At 45.5% G+C, this 17,466-nt stretch overlaps 1 protein-coding gene across 2 annotated transcripts in view; it reads right to left on the bottom strand.

Moving 5' to 3' along the window:
* Positions 1-17,466, bottom strand: part of WDR17 (WD repeat domain 17) — a 162,475-nt gene that overhangs the window by 121,621 nt on the left and 23,388 nt on the right. The window lies entirely within an intron of this gene.

Here is a 17,466-nt window from a genome sequence, read left to right as displayed (position 1 = left end):
GATTCTTGATGACTCCACTATAAGGGGTCAGCTATGTAAGGGGGATTTTCCCACTGACCCCCAATGAATTGGCTTTAGCAGGGGTTTCTCAAAAACTGAAAATTATTTCAAGTGGGTTCCTAGGGAGAAAAAAATGTTGAGAAAGGCTGCTATAGATTACTTGATGACGCCACTATAAGGGATCAGCAATGCAAGGAACATTTTCCCATTGACCCCCAATGAATAGGCTTTAGCAGAGGTTTCCCAAAACCTGAAAATTATTTCAAGGGTTCCCCTGGGGAAAAAAAAGTTGAGAAAGGCTGCTATAGAGATTCTTGATGACTCCACCATAAAGGATCAGCAAGGTAAGGGGCATTTTCCCATTGACCCCCAATGAATTGGCTTTCCCAGGGGTTTCCCAAAACCTGAAAATTAATTCAAGGGTTCTCCTAGGGAAAACAAAAAGCTGAGAAAGTCTGCTATAGAGATTCTTGATGACTCCACTATAAGGGGTCAGCAATGTAAGGGGCATTTTTCCCACTGACCCCCAATGAGTTGGCTTTAGCAGGGCTTTTCCAAAACCTGAACATTATTTCAAGGGTTCTCCTGGGGAAATAAATGTTGAGAAAGGCTGCTACAGAGATTTCTGATGTCTCCACCTTAATGTAAGGGGCATTTTCCCACTGAACCCCCAATGAATTGGCTTTAGAAGGGGTTTCCCAAAACCTGAAAATTATTTCAAGGGGGTTCCTAGGGAGAAAAAAACGTTGAGAAAGGCTGCTATAAATTCTTGATGACTCCACTATAAGGGGTCAGAAATGTAAGGGACATTTTCCCATTGACCCCCAATGAATTAGCTTTAGCAGGGGTTTCCCAAAACCTGAAAATTATTTCAAGGGTTCTCCTAGGGAAAAAAAAAAAGTTGAGAAAGGCTGCTATAGAGATTCTTGATGGAGCAGATTCCAGAACTACAACTTCAAGCAGTATCTGCATAAGATAGATTTTCCACTACTGATTGCTCAGCATGGGCAGTATAAATGTCATAAAAAGAGCAATTACTGCATAACCTCATTATACAGATTTTTTATGTGATGATGTTCTGATATTTAAATTGAATAGTTGCTCAAAATATTTGTAAGCCAAAGCTATTTCTCCTATGGAGTGCAGTTAGTTCTGCTCTACTGTGATCTGTTTTCAGCCAAAACCAGGCTTCAACCCACTGTTAAAGTCAAATATGCCAAAAGCTCCTGCGCATGAGTATAGAGGGCTGAAGACAGGGAAGTATGGTGGAACCCAAAATATATGTGAAATTTCGAGCAGATAAGCTAAGCCTTGCTTGCTGTGTACGACAGGGGAAGTCAGGAGTAACTGCAGGAAAAATTTAAACAAGAGTGCACTGGCCTAGCGCATTATCCCAGATGACAGTTTATTGAAAGTTTATTGGGATAATGTGCTAGGTCAGTGTGCTCTTGTTTCATTTTTTCCTTCAACCCACTGTTAGCTGACATCATAGAATCGGTCCAGTCTCTGAGAAGATCCCGATCATATAGTCAGGATTCACCTAAATGCATGAACCTGTAGCTGGCTCAGCCTCTCAGCGTGCCTGAGCAAGCCACAACCGTCACTCCCCAGCGCTCCAATGACCGCTGAAGAGGCAGGACAGACAGACTGACAGTCCCCAGCTCTCTGCTCACAGAATGAGAACTGAGCGACCAGCTGTTTTTGATTGTTCATTTCTCAGTGCAGAGCCGACGGGGGACACTGGATTAATGCTGCATTCACCTAGGTGAGTATCTTTTTTTAAATCCCATACTTTTCTTTGAAATATAATCAATATGTTTATATATTATCAAATAATATTTGTATATAAAAACAACTAAAATAAAAATTGTGATAGCACTAAACTTTTCAGTTTTCATTGGCTCTTCCACCCAGAACAAGCCCACCATTTTTCTACTTGCTGGTAGCACACCCATATGGAAGAAAAATATATTTGAAATATATTGAAAAAATATTCTTTCCCAATATATTGACATACAGTATATTTGAAATACTACAATTTTGGCCATGTTAAATATATTTCAAAATATATATATATATATATATATATATATATACACACACATACATACTGTATGTTGAAATGCGTTTTTATTACAAATATATGAAAAATATTTTTATTCTTCAGATTTTTTTTTAACATATATTTTTAACAAAAAAGTCATTTTAACATATATTTTTAAATATATTTGTAAATGCATTCTAAAAATGTAATTTGTATTTTTAAAGACATACAGTATATTTGAAAATGTATTTTTTTTTATATTTTTCATATATTTTGTAATAAAAACGCATTTTATACAGTATATACTGTATATATATCTTTACTGAAATATATTTTGAAATATATTGAATATGGCCAAAATTGTAGTATTTCAAATACTGTATATGTCAATATAAATACTGTATATGTCAATATATTTGGGAAGAATATTTTTAAAATATATTTCAAATATATTTTTCTTCCATGTGGACAGCAAGCAGCAATTACCAAGATTTAACTCCCTCCTGCCTGCCATATAAGGAAATGACTGGCGTTCTGGGAGGACGTCCGGGGACGCGCAGCACAGTGATCAGTAGTGCGCTGTGTCCCTCGGACACTGCGGATCACCGATCAATGGAAAGAGCTGAAGATGTCGGCTCGGTCATGTGATCAGCTGTGTCCAATCACAGATGATCGCATGTAAATAGGGAAATGCCGATTATCGGCATTTCTCTCCTCACAAGTTGTCACGCTGACAGCTCGTGAGGAGAGGAGATCCGGTAATCGGCATCCCTCAGAGGGGACATGTACACTGATCATCAGGGCACTGATGATCAGTGTGCCCTGATGATCAGTGTAGCCCCAGCAGTGCCACCTGTCAGTGTCTATCAATGCCGCATATCAGTGCCCATCTGAGCTGCCTTTCAGTGTCACCTATCAGTGCCAGTCAGTGCCACCTATCAGTGCTGCCAGTCAGTGGCACCTATCAGTGCTGCCAGTCAGTGCTGCCTATCAATGCCCATCAGTGCCGCTTATCAGTGCCAGTCAGTGCCGCCTATCAGTGCCAGTCAGTGCCGCCTATCAGTGCCACCTATCAGTTCTGCCTATCAGTGCCATATATGAGTGCTGCCTTTCAGTGCCCATCAGTGATGCCTGTCAATGCCCATCAGTGCCACCTACCAGTGCCTCCTCATCAGTGCTCATCAGTGCCACCTATCAGTGCCCATCAGTGCAGCCTATCAGTGCCCATTACTGCAGCCTCATTAGAGCACGTCAGTGAAGGAGAAAAATTACTTATTTACAAAACTGTATAACAAAAACTAAGAAAAAACTTTTTTTTTTCAAAATTTTCAGTTGTTTTTGGTTTGTTTAACAAAAAATAAAAAACCCAGAGGTGATTAAATACCACCAAAAGAAAGCTCTGTTTCAAAATAAATATAAAAATTTCATATGGGTACAGTGTTGCATGACCGCGCAATTGTCATTCAAAGTGTGGCAACGTTGAAAGCTAAAAATTGGCCTGGGCAGGGAGGGGGTATAAGTGCCCTGTAGACAAGTGGTTAAAATATAACTAAGAGAAAAACTTTTTTTTTAGTTTTTGGACATAGAGGAGAAGGACTGGAACACGTTAGATCTATTGCTGTATGTCCCTTTAAGAAAATTTACCCTTTCTATTTGACCTGTTTACCATTATCATTGAAAGAGAGCTTAAATGAAAATCCCAGAAAAGGAATAGAGGGGAAATCTTCCAATGGGGACACTAGTTCTGGTGATCTGGGGGCCCCAAGGGATTCCCTTAATTTGCAGGGATTTCCTCTCACTTCCTGTTTTGCTATGAGACAGGAAATGAAGGTAAATCTCTCCAATGGGACACAGATGGCAAAAGATAAATCTGACAGGGGTTATAAGCCTCCCTTACACTCTACAAAATGAGAAAAAAAAGTTCAGCCCATAGTTCTACATTAAGAGACAAGTGGATGATTTAACACAGCAGCATCTACAAAGCTAAAAAGTTCTTATTGGTGTTTATAAAGTCCCCGTAACCCATTAAAGCTGTGAAAAAATACACTTACCCCCTGCTTCCATACTAGAGGGGGTGGAAACACAATCATTCTGGGGAAATCCTGGGAATGACTTTATTTCACATTTTACAAGGAAATACCACCATGCAGTGCATGGTAATCTTCTTATGAGATTTTGGATTCCCTTAGAGCTGGTCACAAAGAGTGTTCTTGTGTTTTGGGGCACCCTAAAGTAGTCAACTCTCCTCTGAATTTACTACATGTACCATTTTGTAATATTACAAGGTGATCATATCTCCCTTTAATTGTCTAATCCCACAGAAGGATACAATTGGTTCAGACCATCTTTCTCCATAGGTGAGGTCTGCCATATTCTATTGATTCACTTGTCCTCTTCACTAGTTCCAATTAAACAACCAATAATTTGTGTGTTTGTTGCTGTTATTGTTACTTCTATTAACTTTCTTGCTTTTTTTTCTCCAAAAATGATCGTCCAACTAATGCATTTCCTAATAAATGTTACAAAGTCATGCATCCTATTTTCGAATGTCAAACATTTTCAAACTTATATCCAAAATAATTTAAATGTCTAGTTCTAATTTCCCAATCTAATTATATATCTTTAATCGTGTAACTATTCTACATTCCAGCTCAAACTCTATCTGTTACAGTGGCTTAGTGGTTAGCGCTCATGGCTTACAGCACTTGGGTCATGGGTTCGAATCCCTGTCATGGCAGCACCTGTCTGGAGTTTGCGGGCTTTCTCTGTGTGGGTGTGTTTCTGCCAACACTCCAAAGACATGCTGTTAGGTTAATTGGGCCTAGTATATGTATGAATTTGTGGCCTTAGATTGTAAGCTTCTTGACGTACAGACTATTGTGAAGGACAAAAATATGGAGATCAATTTCCTGGGCTCTGTCTGTGCCAGGAATATTGATCAATCAATTAAGTTTTAGGCTACTGACTAGAAAGTGGAAAGGGAGGAGAAGAGCTGACTGGTGTATGCTTGTGCCACCTGTATAGTTAGGAAGAACAGTAACTTCTTCTATGGAATACCTTGAACCTCTGCTATGTACCTCAATGAATCTAGGAATCAGACACGTTTTCTACTGAAAATACAATTATTAGTAGTGCTTCCCCTGAAGTAAGCATGAACTAACCCCTTAGTACTATAAAGCAGCCCAAATTCTCATTTGCCAGAATGTACCCTGTTATGCATAGGCCAGATCTGTGTGCCCAGACAGGACCTCTCAGTGGCTATTCTATGGACAAGCAGTGGTGTATTTTGGTTTTCTGCTGCCCTAGGCAAGACTAAAATTGCCCCCCCGCATCTAAATTTGCCCCACCCCTTCCTGTTTAAGATCCACCCCTTCATCTGTAAACCCCACCACTTCCTATTTAGGCCCCACCACTTCCTATTAGAGCTCTGCCCACTGACAGCGATGGGGCGCTATAACTCCCACTGACACCAACAATGGGGCACTATTCCTCCCACTGACACCAATGATGGGGTACTATTACTTCCACACTGACACCAGTGATGGGGCACTATTCCTCCCACACTGACACCAATGATGGGGCACTATTCCTCCCACACTGACACCAATGATGGGGCACTATTCCTCCCACTGACACCAATGATGGGGTACTATTACTTCCACACTGACACCAGTGATGGGGCACTATTTCTCCCACACGGACACCAATGATGGGGCATTATTCCTCCCACACTGGCACTAATGATGGGGCACTTCCTCCCACTGACACCAATCCGAGAGAGAGAGGCGGGAGGGAGAGAAAGAGAGGAGAGAGGGGGAGAGGGGAGAGAGAGAGAGGAAGGAGATAGAGAGAGGGGGGAGGGGAGAGAGAGGAGGGAGGAGAGAGAGAAGAGAGAGGGAGGAGATAGAAGAGAGAGAAGAGGGATAGAAAGAGAGAGGGGGGAGAAGAGGGAGAGAGAGGGGTGGGGGAGGGAATGATGGGGGAGGGGAGAGAGTGGAGGGAGGGGGGGAGGGGAGAGAGGAGATGAGAGAGAGGGGAGAGAGAGGGAAAGAGAGAGATAGAGAGGAGAGAGGGGGGAGAGGAGAGGGAGAGAGAGGGGAGGGAACAGGGGGAGAGAGAGAGGGGGGAGGGAAGGAGAGAGAGGGGGGGGAAGAGAGGAGAGAGAAGATAGGGAGGAGAGAGAGAGGAGAAGAGAGGGGGGGAGAGGGAGAGAGAGAGGGAGAGAGAGGGGAAGAGAAAGAGGGGGGGGGGAGAGGGGGGGAGACGAAGAGGGGGAGAGGGAGAGGGGAGAGAGGGAGAGGGGAGAGAAAGAGAGAGAGGGGGAGAGTAGAGAGAGGGGGCGATAGGGAGAGAGGGGGAGAGATAGAGAGAGGGAGAGAAGAGAGGGAGAGGGGGGAGGGAGAGAGAGGAGGGAGGGAGAGAGAGAGGGAGAGGGAGAGGAGAGAGGGGGGGTAGAGAGAGGGGGGAGAGGAGAGAGAGGGGGAGAGAGAGAATAGAGAGAGGAGAAGAGAGAGGGAGAGAGAGGGGAGAGAGGAGAAGGAGGGGGGTGGGGAAGGAGGGGGCAGGGAGAGAGAGAGGAGGGAGGGGGGAGGGAGGGAAGAGAGGGAAGAGAGGGAGAGAGAGAGGGTGGGAGAGGAGAGAGAGGGGAGATAGGAGAGGGGAGAGGTGCGAGGGAGAGAGAGGGGGGAGGGGAGAGAGAGGAGGGAGGAGAGAGAGAAGAGAGAGGGAGGAGATAGAAGAGAGAGAAGAGGGATAGAAAGAGAGAGGGGGGAGAAGAGGGAGAGAGAGGGGTGGGGGAGGGAATGATGGGGGAGGGGAGAGAGTGGAGGGAGGGGGGGAGGGGAGAGAGGAGATGAGAGAGAGGGGAGAGAGAGGGAAAGAGAGAGATAGAGAGGAGAGAGGGGGGAGAGGAGAGGGAGAGAGAGGGGAGGGAACAGGGGGAGAGAGAGAGGGGGGAGGGAAGGAGAGAGAGGGGGGGGAAGAGAGGAGAGAGAAGATAGGGAGGAGAGAGAGAGGAGAAGAGAGGGGGGAGAGGGAGAGAGAGAGGGAGAGAGAGGGGAAGAGAAAGAGGGGGGGGGGAGAGGGGGGGAGACGAAGAGGGGGAGAGGGAGAGGGGAGAGAGGGAGAGGGGAGAGAAAGAGAGAGAGGGGGAGAGTAGAGAGAGGGGGCGATAGGGAGAGAGGGGGAGAGATAGAGAGAGGGAGAGAAGAGAGGGAGAGGGGGGAGGGAGAGAGAGGAGGGAGGGAGAGAGAGGGGGAGAGGGAGAGGAGAGAGGGGGGGTAGAGAGAGGGGGGAGAGGAGAGAGAGGGGGAGAGAGAGAATAGAGAGAGGAGAAGAGAGAGGGAGAGAGAGGGGAGAGAGGAGAAGGAGGGGGGTGGGGAAGGAGGGGGCAGGGAGAGAGAGAGGAGGGAGGGGGGAGGGAGGGAAGAGAGGGAAGAGAGGGAGAGAGAGAGGGTGGGAGAGGAGAGAGAGGGGAGATAGGAGAGGGGAGAGGTGCGAGGGAGAGAGAGGGGGGATGGGGGGAGATAGAGAGATGAGAGAGGAGGGAGGGGGAGAGAGATGGGGGGGAGAAGAGAGAGGGAGAGAGAGAGAGGGGGAAGAGAGAGGGGGAAGAGAGAGGGGGAAGAGAGAGGGGGGAAGAGAGAGAGGGTGAGAGGGGAAGAGGAGAGGGAGGGAGATGAGAGAGAGGGGGGAGAGTAGAGAGAGGAGAGAGAGGAGGGGAGAGAGAGGGGGAGAGAGGGGGAGAGAGGGAGGGAGAGAGGAGAGAGAGGGTGAGAGGAGAGAGAGGGATAGAGGAGAGGGATAGAGGGGGGAGGAGAGAGAGGGGGGAGAGAGGGAGAGGGAGAGAGGGGGGAGCGGAGAGAGTGGGAGAGTGGAGAGGGGGGCTCAGAGGGCGGAGAGGAGAGAGAGGGGGTGAGAGAGAGAGAGAGAGAGAGAGAGAGAGGAGGGGGGAGGGGGGAGAGGGAGAGAAAAGAGAGGGGGGAGAGAGAGGGAGAGAGGAGAGAGGGAGGAGAAGAGGGAGAGAGAGGGAGAGAGGGGAGAGAGAGGGGTAGAGGAGATGGAGAGGAGATGGAGAGAGAGGGGGAGAGGAGATGGGGAGATAGGGGAGAGAGGAGAGGGGATAGAGGGGGGGAGAGGAGAGGGAGGGAGAGAGAGAGAGGAGAGGGAGAGGGGGAGGGAGAGAGGGGGGAGTAGAGAGGAGGGAGAGAGAGAGGAGAGAGAGGGATAGAGAGAGAGGGGGGGTGGAAGAGAGAGGGTGGAAGAGGGAGAGAGAGACAGAGAGAGAGGGGGAAGAGAGAGGGGGAGAGAGGGGAGAGGGGGTAGGGGAGAGAGAGGGGGGAAGAGAGAGGGAGAGGGGGAGAGGGGAGAGGGGGGGAGAGAGGAGGGGAGAGAGAGAGGGAGAGGGGAAAGATAGAGGGAGGGGGGAGAGAGAGGGAGAGGGAGATGAGAGAGAGGGATAGAGGAGAGAGAGAGGGAGAGAGGGGGGGAGAGGGAGAGAGGGGGAGAGAGAGAGGGGGGAGGGGGGGTGGAGAGAGGGAGAGAGGGAGGAGAGAGAGAAGGGGGAGAGGGAGAAGGAGAAGGGGGAAGAATACACAAGGCTGGCTGGAAGTGGTGGTGGGGCAGGCACAGGAGGAGACAGGAGGAACAGGGACAGCTTTCTCTCTCCAGTCTGTGTGAGGGGAGGGTGGGGGGGGACTGTCAGCACTGGGGGCTGCATATGCTGACAGATCCCTGCAGTGCTGGAGGGGGGGGGGCGGCCGTGGGGGAGCATACAGGAGCTGACATGCAGGAGATGGATAGGGGAGGTGACTGGCGGCACATAGAGCATAGAGAGAAATGCACGGTCCTCTATGTGCCGCCCGGGCCCCTCTCCAGCCGGCTCCATAGCTGACAGGTTCTCTGTCTCCTCGCCGCTGAGCACACACACGAACCCTCCCGAGCACGCCCCCCTGGCCAAGCACAGCCGTTTGCAGCGACAGCACTGGTCCCTTCTGCCTTGGGGTGGTGCCACCCCCCTGAAAAGTGCCGCCCAAGGCGGATGCCTTGTTTGCCTTGTACGCCCCTGTGGGCAAGGTACACTTTTCTTTATGCCTGATCTATGTTGAGCTGCATTAGTCAATACGTTGCAATGGCCAGAAATATTTAGACCCAAACCATATGAGCTCAGATATTCAAAGGTGAATGTTCCTTCATAGCGAACCTCCATTATGTACTGTATGGGCCTGGCCCATTCTAAATGAATGCATTGTTCCAGTAGATCCTTCTATTACAGACTTTTGCTACATGTTGAGGACATTTCACTGAGTATTCATCAATCAGATTGCATATTATCTGGCCATCTTAAGGGCTCATGTACACTGCAGCTGATAAACTGAAGTTTAGGAGCAGTTGTGCTTTGTTTCAGCAGCCCCTGAACTCTCCTTTATGTTTTCCTATGTGTCCATGTACACATAGTCATTTACAGTATTTTACAGGCAGTTGAGGTTACAGGCATTTTTTTGAAAGCACAAAAACCACATTCAGGAGTAGAGTTTACAGGCATTTCAAACATCAAATGATTGTTACCCGCATGTAAACACTTATAAACGGGCTAAATGCGTTTATTCACGTTTGTATTTGGACACATTTTTGGGCTGGTCCATATCCAGATGCTGTCCAGTGCCTTTTTTCTTAGTAAAAAATACATGCACAGCGTTTTCCATTATTCAAATGGTCCTAGTACACCAGCGCAGTCAGTTCCAGGCTTCGTGTGCAGGAAAAAATGGTAGAATGTGCTGCATTATTCTGATGATGGGATCCATAGTGAATACAACCAGAAAAGACAGTGGGCACAATTCACTAAAGCTATCGCATGAGTTAAGTCTGTCACATGACCACATATCACATGCGATACTGAAAATGTGAATTCACTATTGCTAGTATGCGGTATTTCCCGAAAATAGCAAAAAACACTCGGTAAACACCGCATAAAAAGACCTTAAAGTCAATTCACAAAAGGAAATAAAGAATTAAATGCATGTGGTAATTAAGTAGTGGTCCAGGAATGCAGTATGTACTGGTATCTGTCATTAACTGTCATGGGTTGATAAGGTTGTTAAGGAATGGGTGGGCGCCGAGTCCCTAACAACCTATGAGTCATCAGCTGACAGCGGGGTTCCCGCTCTATCCATACCAAGCCCCTTGGGTCTGGTATGGATTTTGAGGGGAAACCTCATTCCAAAATTTTTTAAAAATGGCGTGGGGGTCCCCCCCAAAATCCATACCAGAGCCTTATATCCAAATCCATATCTGAGCATACAGCCCGGCAGGTCAGGAAAGGAGAGGGACGAATGAGTGACCCCGCCCTCCCGAACCATACGAGATTACATTCCCTCAACATGGGGGATGCTTTGGGTCAGGGGGGCTCCCCCCCAAAAGCACCTTGTCCCCATGTTGATGGGGACAAGGGCCTCTTCTCTGCAACCCTGGGCTGTAGTTGTGGGGGTCTGCGGGGGGGCTTATCGGAATCTGGAAGCCCCCTTTAGCAAGGGGGCCCCTGGATCCTGCCCCCCCCCATGTGAATGAGCATGGGGTACATGATACCGCTACCTATTCACAAAAAAAAACTGTAGTGTTAAAAAAGACAGGAGACAGTCTTTGACAAGTACGTTATTAAAAGGAGGAAAATAAAAGAATGTCCCACGAAGTAGATCCAACGTCAATAACGATGCCCGCCGCTACCCGAAAACAGAAAAAAAGGCTCTGCTCTCGACGCTGGCTCCTGGTCGTCTAAACTGCTGCGCTGACTTGACAGTTCTTAAATATGTAAGGGGCGGGTCACCACGTATGTGACCCCCGCCCCTGTGTGACATCATCGACCAAGTGTGCTTCAGTCAATGATGTCACATGGGGCGGTGTCACATGGGTGATGTCACCAGGTAGCCTCGCTCCTTACTTATTTAAGAACTGTCAAGCCAGCATCGGAAGCGGCGCCTTTTTTTTTTCTTTTTTTCGGGTAGTGTCGGTGGCGGGCATCGTGAATAACGTTGGCTCTACTTCGGGGGACATTCTTTTATTTTCCTTTGTTTAATAAAGGACCTGTCGAAGACTGTCTCTTTCACACTACAGTTTTTTTTTGTGAATGGGTAGTGGTACCATGTACCCCATACTCATTCACATGGAGGGAGGGCCAGGATCTGGTAGCCCTCTTGCTAAAGAGAGCTTACAGATTACAATAAGCCCCCCGCCCGCAGACCAGCACAACCTCAGCCAAGGGTTCTGGGGAAGAGGCCCTTGTCCCCATCAACATGGGGATAAGGTGCTTTGGGGGGGAGCCCCCCTGCCCCAAATCACCCCCCATGTTGAGGGCATGTGGCCTGGTTTGGTTCAGGAGGGGGGGATGCTCGCTCATTCCCCCCCCCCTTGTCTGGTATGCTCGCCATACCAGACAAGGGTCTGGTATGGCTTTTGGGGGGGACCCCCATGCCATTTGTTTTTACATTTTGGCCTGGGGGTTCCCCTCAAAGTCTATAACAGACCCGAAAAGCTTGGTATGGATGGGGGGGGACCCCACACCATTGTATGTATTATTTTTTAATAGCCGATAATTCTTTCTTTTACATTCGGCTGTCAGTGGGGAACTCCGTTGACAGCTGCAACGTGAACACATGGTTTTCACTACTAAAATACTGCAAGACTTTAGAAAATAACTAATGCAGTATTTCAGTATCGTTTGTTAGTGAATTCAAATTTTTTTTTTTTAAACGCTATGCGGTATTCTACCTCATACTTGGATGCGGTAAGATACCGCTTAGTGAATTGTGCCCAGTAATCTCCAAACATACTGCTCTCTCTGCTTCAGCTCTCTCTATTTCTCACATTGGGCACAGTTCACTAAGCGGTATTTTACCGCATACAAGTATTTTATCAAGTCATGCGGCCTTTTAGTAGTGAAAACCATGTGTTCATGTTGCAGCCATCAGTGGAGTTCCCCACTGACAGCTGACTGTAAAAGAAAGAATTGGCGGCAATTAATTTTTTTCTTATAAAACCCGCATGGGGTCCCCCCTTCCCATCCATACCAAGCCCTCCGGGTCTGGTATGGATTTTGAGGGGAAGCCCCATGCCAAAATTAGTTTTAAAAAATTGTGTGGGGTCCCCCCCAAGATCCATACTAGACCCTTATGCGAGCATGCAGCTCGGCAGGTCAGGAAAGGGGGGGGGGTGAGCCCCTCCCTCCTGAACCATAACAGGCCACATGCCCTCAATATGGGGGGTGCTTTGGGGCAGGGGGGGCAACAATGAGGATTGTATTAACACAATTTCGACAACATGGGGACAACATCGACAGAACTTGATCTAACAATTGACTTCTGTTGAGTATGGACAGCCAACACACTGAACACAATTAGGTGGTCCCTACTGAGTCAGCCGATATTGCGTTCCTGTTTCCACAGAGTTCCTTCTAGCTTGTTTTTACACTAGCATTAAAGTATAACTAAAGGCAAATCTTTTTTTTTAGTTTTGGACAGAGTGGAGAGTGGAGAGTGATTAGAACACCTGTCACATTTTTATTGCTATCTGGACCCTTGTTGGGGGGATTCATTCTATTTGTCCTGTTTATTATTGTCATTGAAAGTGAAAGTAAAGGAAAATTCCAAAATGTGGGTTGTCTCCAGAAAAGTAGGGGAAATCTTCCAGTGGGTACACCAGTTCTGGTGACCTAGGGGGGCCCCAAGGGATTCCCCTAATTGGCAGGGATTTCCTCCTGCTTCCTGTTTTGGCTATGGGACAGGAATTGAAGGGAAATCTCTCCAATAGGACACAGATGGCAAAGAAAAATCTGACAAGCCAACAAAGAAATTTGTGAAAAGAGATTCACAAGGAAGCGGCTACATTATGGACAGAATGCGATACTCGGAAAAATTTCCAAAAAATTATGCTTTATTAAACATTATTGATTGACAATAGGGCAATCACCCTGGTTTACCATCACCTCAGTATGAGACAATACACACAGACCTAAAACCATTTAAAATCACACCAAGACCGGTCTGGATATATATGTGCTGCAGAGGCAGTGACAAACTTTGTCTAGAGCATTTGCAGCACCGCACATTGGTTACACTCCCTGTAGGAGATTTTTCAAAAAATTGTACCATAGGTATATATAATGTAATTATCACATGCTATGCTTAATAGCTAATACAGTTACCATGTAGAGAGAAAAGGGGTTATAACCCTCCCTTACTCTATCCAAAAAAAAAAAAATAAAAATAGTTCTACACTCACCGGCCACTTTATTAGGCACACTTTGCTAGTACCAGTTTGGACCCTCTTTTGCCTTTAGAACTGCTTTAATTCTTCGTGGCATAAATTCACAAGGAGATATTCTGCATACCTTGGTTGTAATGAGTGGTTATTTCATTTACTGTTGCCATTCTATCATCTCAAACCAATCTGCCCATTCTCCTCTGACCTCATCCTTTTCATCCACACAATTTCCGCTCACTGGATATTTTCTCTTTTTTGGACCATTCTCTGTAAACCTTAGAGATAGTTGTGCGTGAAAATCCCAGCAGATCAGCAGTTTTTTAAATACTCAGACCAGCTGGTCTGGCACCAAAAACCATGCCCCGTGCAAATCACTTAAATCCCCTTTCTTCCCCATTCTGATGCTTGGTTTGAACTTCAGCATGTCGTCCTTACCACGTCTAGATGCCTAAATGCATTGAGTTGCTGCCATGTGATTGGCTGATTAGCAATTTGTGTCACCAAGCAATTGAACAGGTGTACCCAATAGTGACCAGTGAGTGTATATTTGCACAATGGTTAAGCTGTTTTGAAAATGCTAAATCCCCATAATCTTATACACATAAAATGCACAGGCATCAGTAATGCAGTACTGGAATACACTTACTGTAAATGTATTCAACTTATTTGTAAGGGATTTAAAGTTCACAAAGAGATGTTGTTATGGTATCCTGTTCTCCTGTTGCCTGGATACAACTCCCGGCGGTATTGCTGCATGACATAATTATTCATTTGTTTGTTTGATTGGCGTGCACAAACTAGCGCTATTTGTTTTCTGCCTAAAAAACAATGTTCAGTAAGTGCTTTGGTAAACTAGGCTCTCTAACTGCATTTACCATATAAATTGATTAAAAGTAAACTGCATCTTAAATAAACAAATCAACGGCTTTAAGCACTGGAATCTTGGCACTGTTATATGTGACGCTGGGCTGTGAACATTCAACATTGTTACTACTTGTGCAAGAGTGTAGGCCATGAGAACGTATACTGTAGAAGGGGATCAGTGGTGGTGGGGAATAGCTTGGTTGGGTTGGGTTAACCTTAGCGTGATGACTGGCCTCTTTTATGATGACTTTCTTCTAAATACTATATCAATGTATGTGGTTGCCCCAGAATTTTTGCAATTGGTGCTATGATTTTGGTACTGTGTGATCTTGTCTCAAAGATTTAGAAAATTCGGTTCCAGTACTTTTTGACAATTGTAAGGCAAGTTTACAGTTTCCAATAATTGAAGGAACTAAACTCATCACTTTAACGGTTTCAAAAAACAGTTACATTCTCGGCATGCAGGGAATTCTAAGGGCTCGTTCATATCATGGTGCAGAGACATTGGTTTTTCTGCAAATGTTCTGCAAGGGCACAACAAAATCTATTGTTCTCCATGTGCCCTGTTCACATCACAACACTAGTATCACATGCAGATTTTTTCTGCACAGGAATCTGCAACATGTATAAAATTCATTGCAGCGTGCATAAAAACTGATGTAAACTGATGTCTCTGCAAGAGAAATCTGCGTGCCAGTTTCCATCAGATTTTCTGCACACAAGGCTTTTCTGTGAACGAGGCCTAACTGTCACATTCACTTGTGCTTTCAATCAAACTGTCAAACCATCAAATGGTTGGTGTCAAAACTGATCACATATGCAGCACCATTTCAGTTGCAGATCAAATAAAGACTAAGATGGCAGCTTCATCGGCTGAAAAGGACAGGAGTTTTTAGATCCGCTTTAAGAGTCAGAGCAATGGCTAAGGTTAGACAAGGATTAAGTATAAATGTCAGAGTCTATAGACTAAGCCCAAGGAGGCTACACCAGGAAGATGGCTGGATAAGTATACACAATGCTTCCAGAGATTAGTGTCTATAGACTAAGCCCAAGGAGGCTACACCAGAAAGGTGGCTGGATAAGTATACACAATGCTTCCAGAGATTAGTGTCTATAGACTAAGCCCAAGGAGGCTATACCAGGATGGTGGCTGGATAAGTATATACAATGCTTCCAGAGATTAGTGTCTATAGACTAAGCCCAAGGAGGCTACACCAGAAAGGTGGCTGGATAAGTATACACAATGCTTCCAGAGATTAGTGTCTATAGACTAAGCCCAAGGAGGCTACACCAGGATGGTGGCTGGATAAGTATATACAATGCTTCCAGAGATTAGTGTCTATAGACTAAGCCCAAGGAGGCTACACCAGGATGGTGGCTGGATAAGTATATACAATGCTTCCAGAGATTAGTGTCTATAGACTAAGTCCAAGGAGGCTACACCAGGAAGGTGGCTGGATAAGTATATACAATGCTTCCAAAGATTAGTGTCCATAGACTAGGTCCAGGGATGCTACACCATTATGGAGGCTGCATAAGTATACACAATGTTTCCTAAGATTAGTGTCTATGGACCAGTGTTTCTCAAACTTTTTTCAGTCAAGGAACCCTTTAAAATTATGGACAGTCCCGAGGCACCCTTTAAAATTATGGACAGTCTTGAAGCACCCCATTCTAAAATGAGGTGCCTCAAGACTGTCCAAGATTTTAAAAGGGCACCCCATTCTAAAATGTGAAAAACTATTCTAATAGTTTTATATAATGCAGCAACATCCACACATGTAGGACATCAAACATTAGAGGTGATTTATTCTTCCAAAGCAAATACACTTTTGCACACTGGTACTGTGTAGTATTCCAGCATTTCACTTCTCTCTCAGTTTTTCTACATCACTGAGCTAATGTGAGCCCAGCACTGATGGAGAGGGGCAGGCGAGGGTCACATTAGGATGCTGTGCAGACAGCTGACATCCGCCTTATCAACTGATGATATCATTGGTTGTCAGGACACTGGCGGCTAGAAGGTTGTAATGATGCACAATGAAAACCTGTGGGTTTGTGTAACTAAAAGGCAGGCTTGTTCCACCCGCTGGCTTGTATACACGTTTTAGGCAGTTTTAAGACATTTTGCCAAGGCACCCCTGAAGAAACCTCAAGGCACCCCAGGGTGCCTGGGCACCCTGGTTGAGAAAGGTTGCTATAGACTAAGTCCAAGGATGCTACACCAAGAAGGTGGCTGGATAATTATACATACTTGTAGAAAAAAAAGGAGGGAGTATGTACAGTGTACAGACACTGTCACTTTGCCCAGTCACAGTCTCTTTATGGTTAATAAGAATAATAATTACTTATAACTGTTAGGGTTAGCTGCTAATGCACTATTGGTGATTTATTCAACCTAAAGAAGAAAAGACAAGCGCAAAGATGAAGGTGTTGTCGGTAGCAACCAATCAGACTTTATCTTTCATGTTATGGAACAATGAAAACAAGAAATTTGGATTAGTCACTATTGACAGCAAATTTACTAAAAGGAATGATGCACATTATTAAAATATAGAAAACATTTCGTTTTGGTGTGCGTATTTATGATACAGGGAAATAAATTATAAGATCATGAAAAAGCTGATGCTTTCCATCCTTTAAAACTTAAGTTTGTATAAACCCAATTCCAACCTGGTTCTTGTTACAGGGAGTGCTCTGCTATACAAAGATAAGCCAACTTAGTATAAAGTGGTGATATAGGTCCAGGCCACCTGCCCCTTTTCTAATTAGTGCTACTGATCTCTACATATACCAAAAGTGAAATTTTAAGTCTAGCTTCGTCTTTTCCCAGTTGCTGCATCTAACATCATTTTCTTCCTTGTATTTGATGACTTTCCTCCTTAGGCTTCTGCACTCTACAACATGATTCTGTGTCCAGCTCTTTTCTTAATCTTTTCTGTTTTTTCGCCACTGTTTTTGTGTGTACAGCTTGGTTGGTACTTCAAATCATGCACAGTGCAGATCATAGGACATTCTGGAGAGAAGCAGAACATTTCAGCCAAACAACAAAGAAAGAATGATGAACACATGGGAAGGATTCCTATTTTCCACGGTTTAACATCTTATAAAGCAAAATATATAATTTTATTTAAAACTGTAATAGGTAAAATACCGCAGCATGGAGTAAAACACTGCTGAAAAGGTTTAAACAGCTTTCGTGCCTAAATGTATACTAAGGGGACAAGTGGGCAGAAGCCTGAGCAGGTCAGATGTTCTTCTGTCTGGTTGTGGACTAAAGATTGTCATGATGGATTATAAAGCAC

This window comes from Staurois parvus, unplaced genomic scaffold (assembly GCF_062004578.1).
Source record: "Staurois parvus isolate SC_StPar_1 unplaced genomic scaffold, SC_StPar_1.0 ptg000334l, whole genome shotgun sequence".
Lineage (NCBI taxonomy): Eukaryota > Metazoa > Chordata > Amphibia > Anura > Ranidae > Staurois > Staurois parvus.
This window is presented reverse-complemented; position numbering and strand designations above follow the sequence as displayed.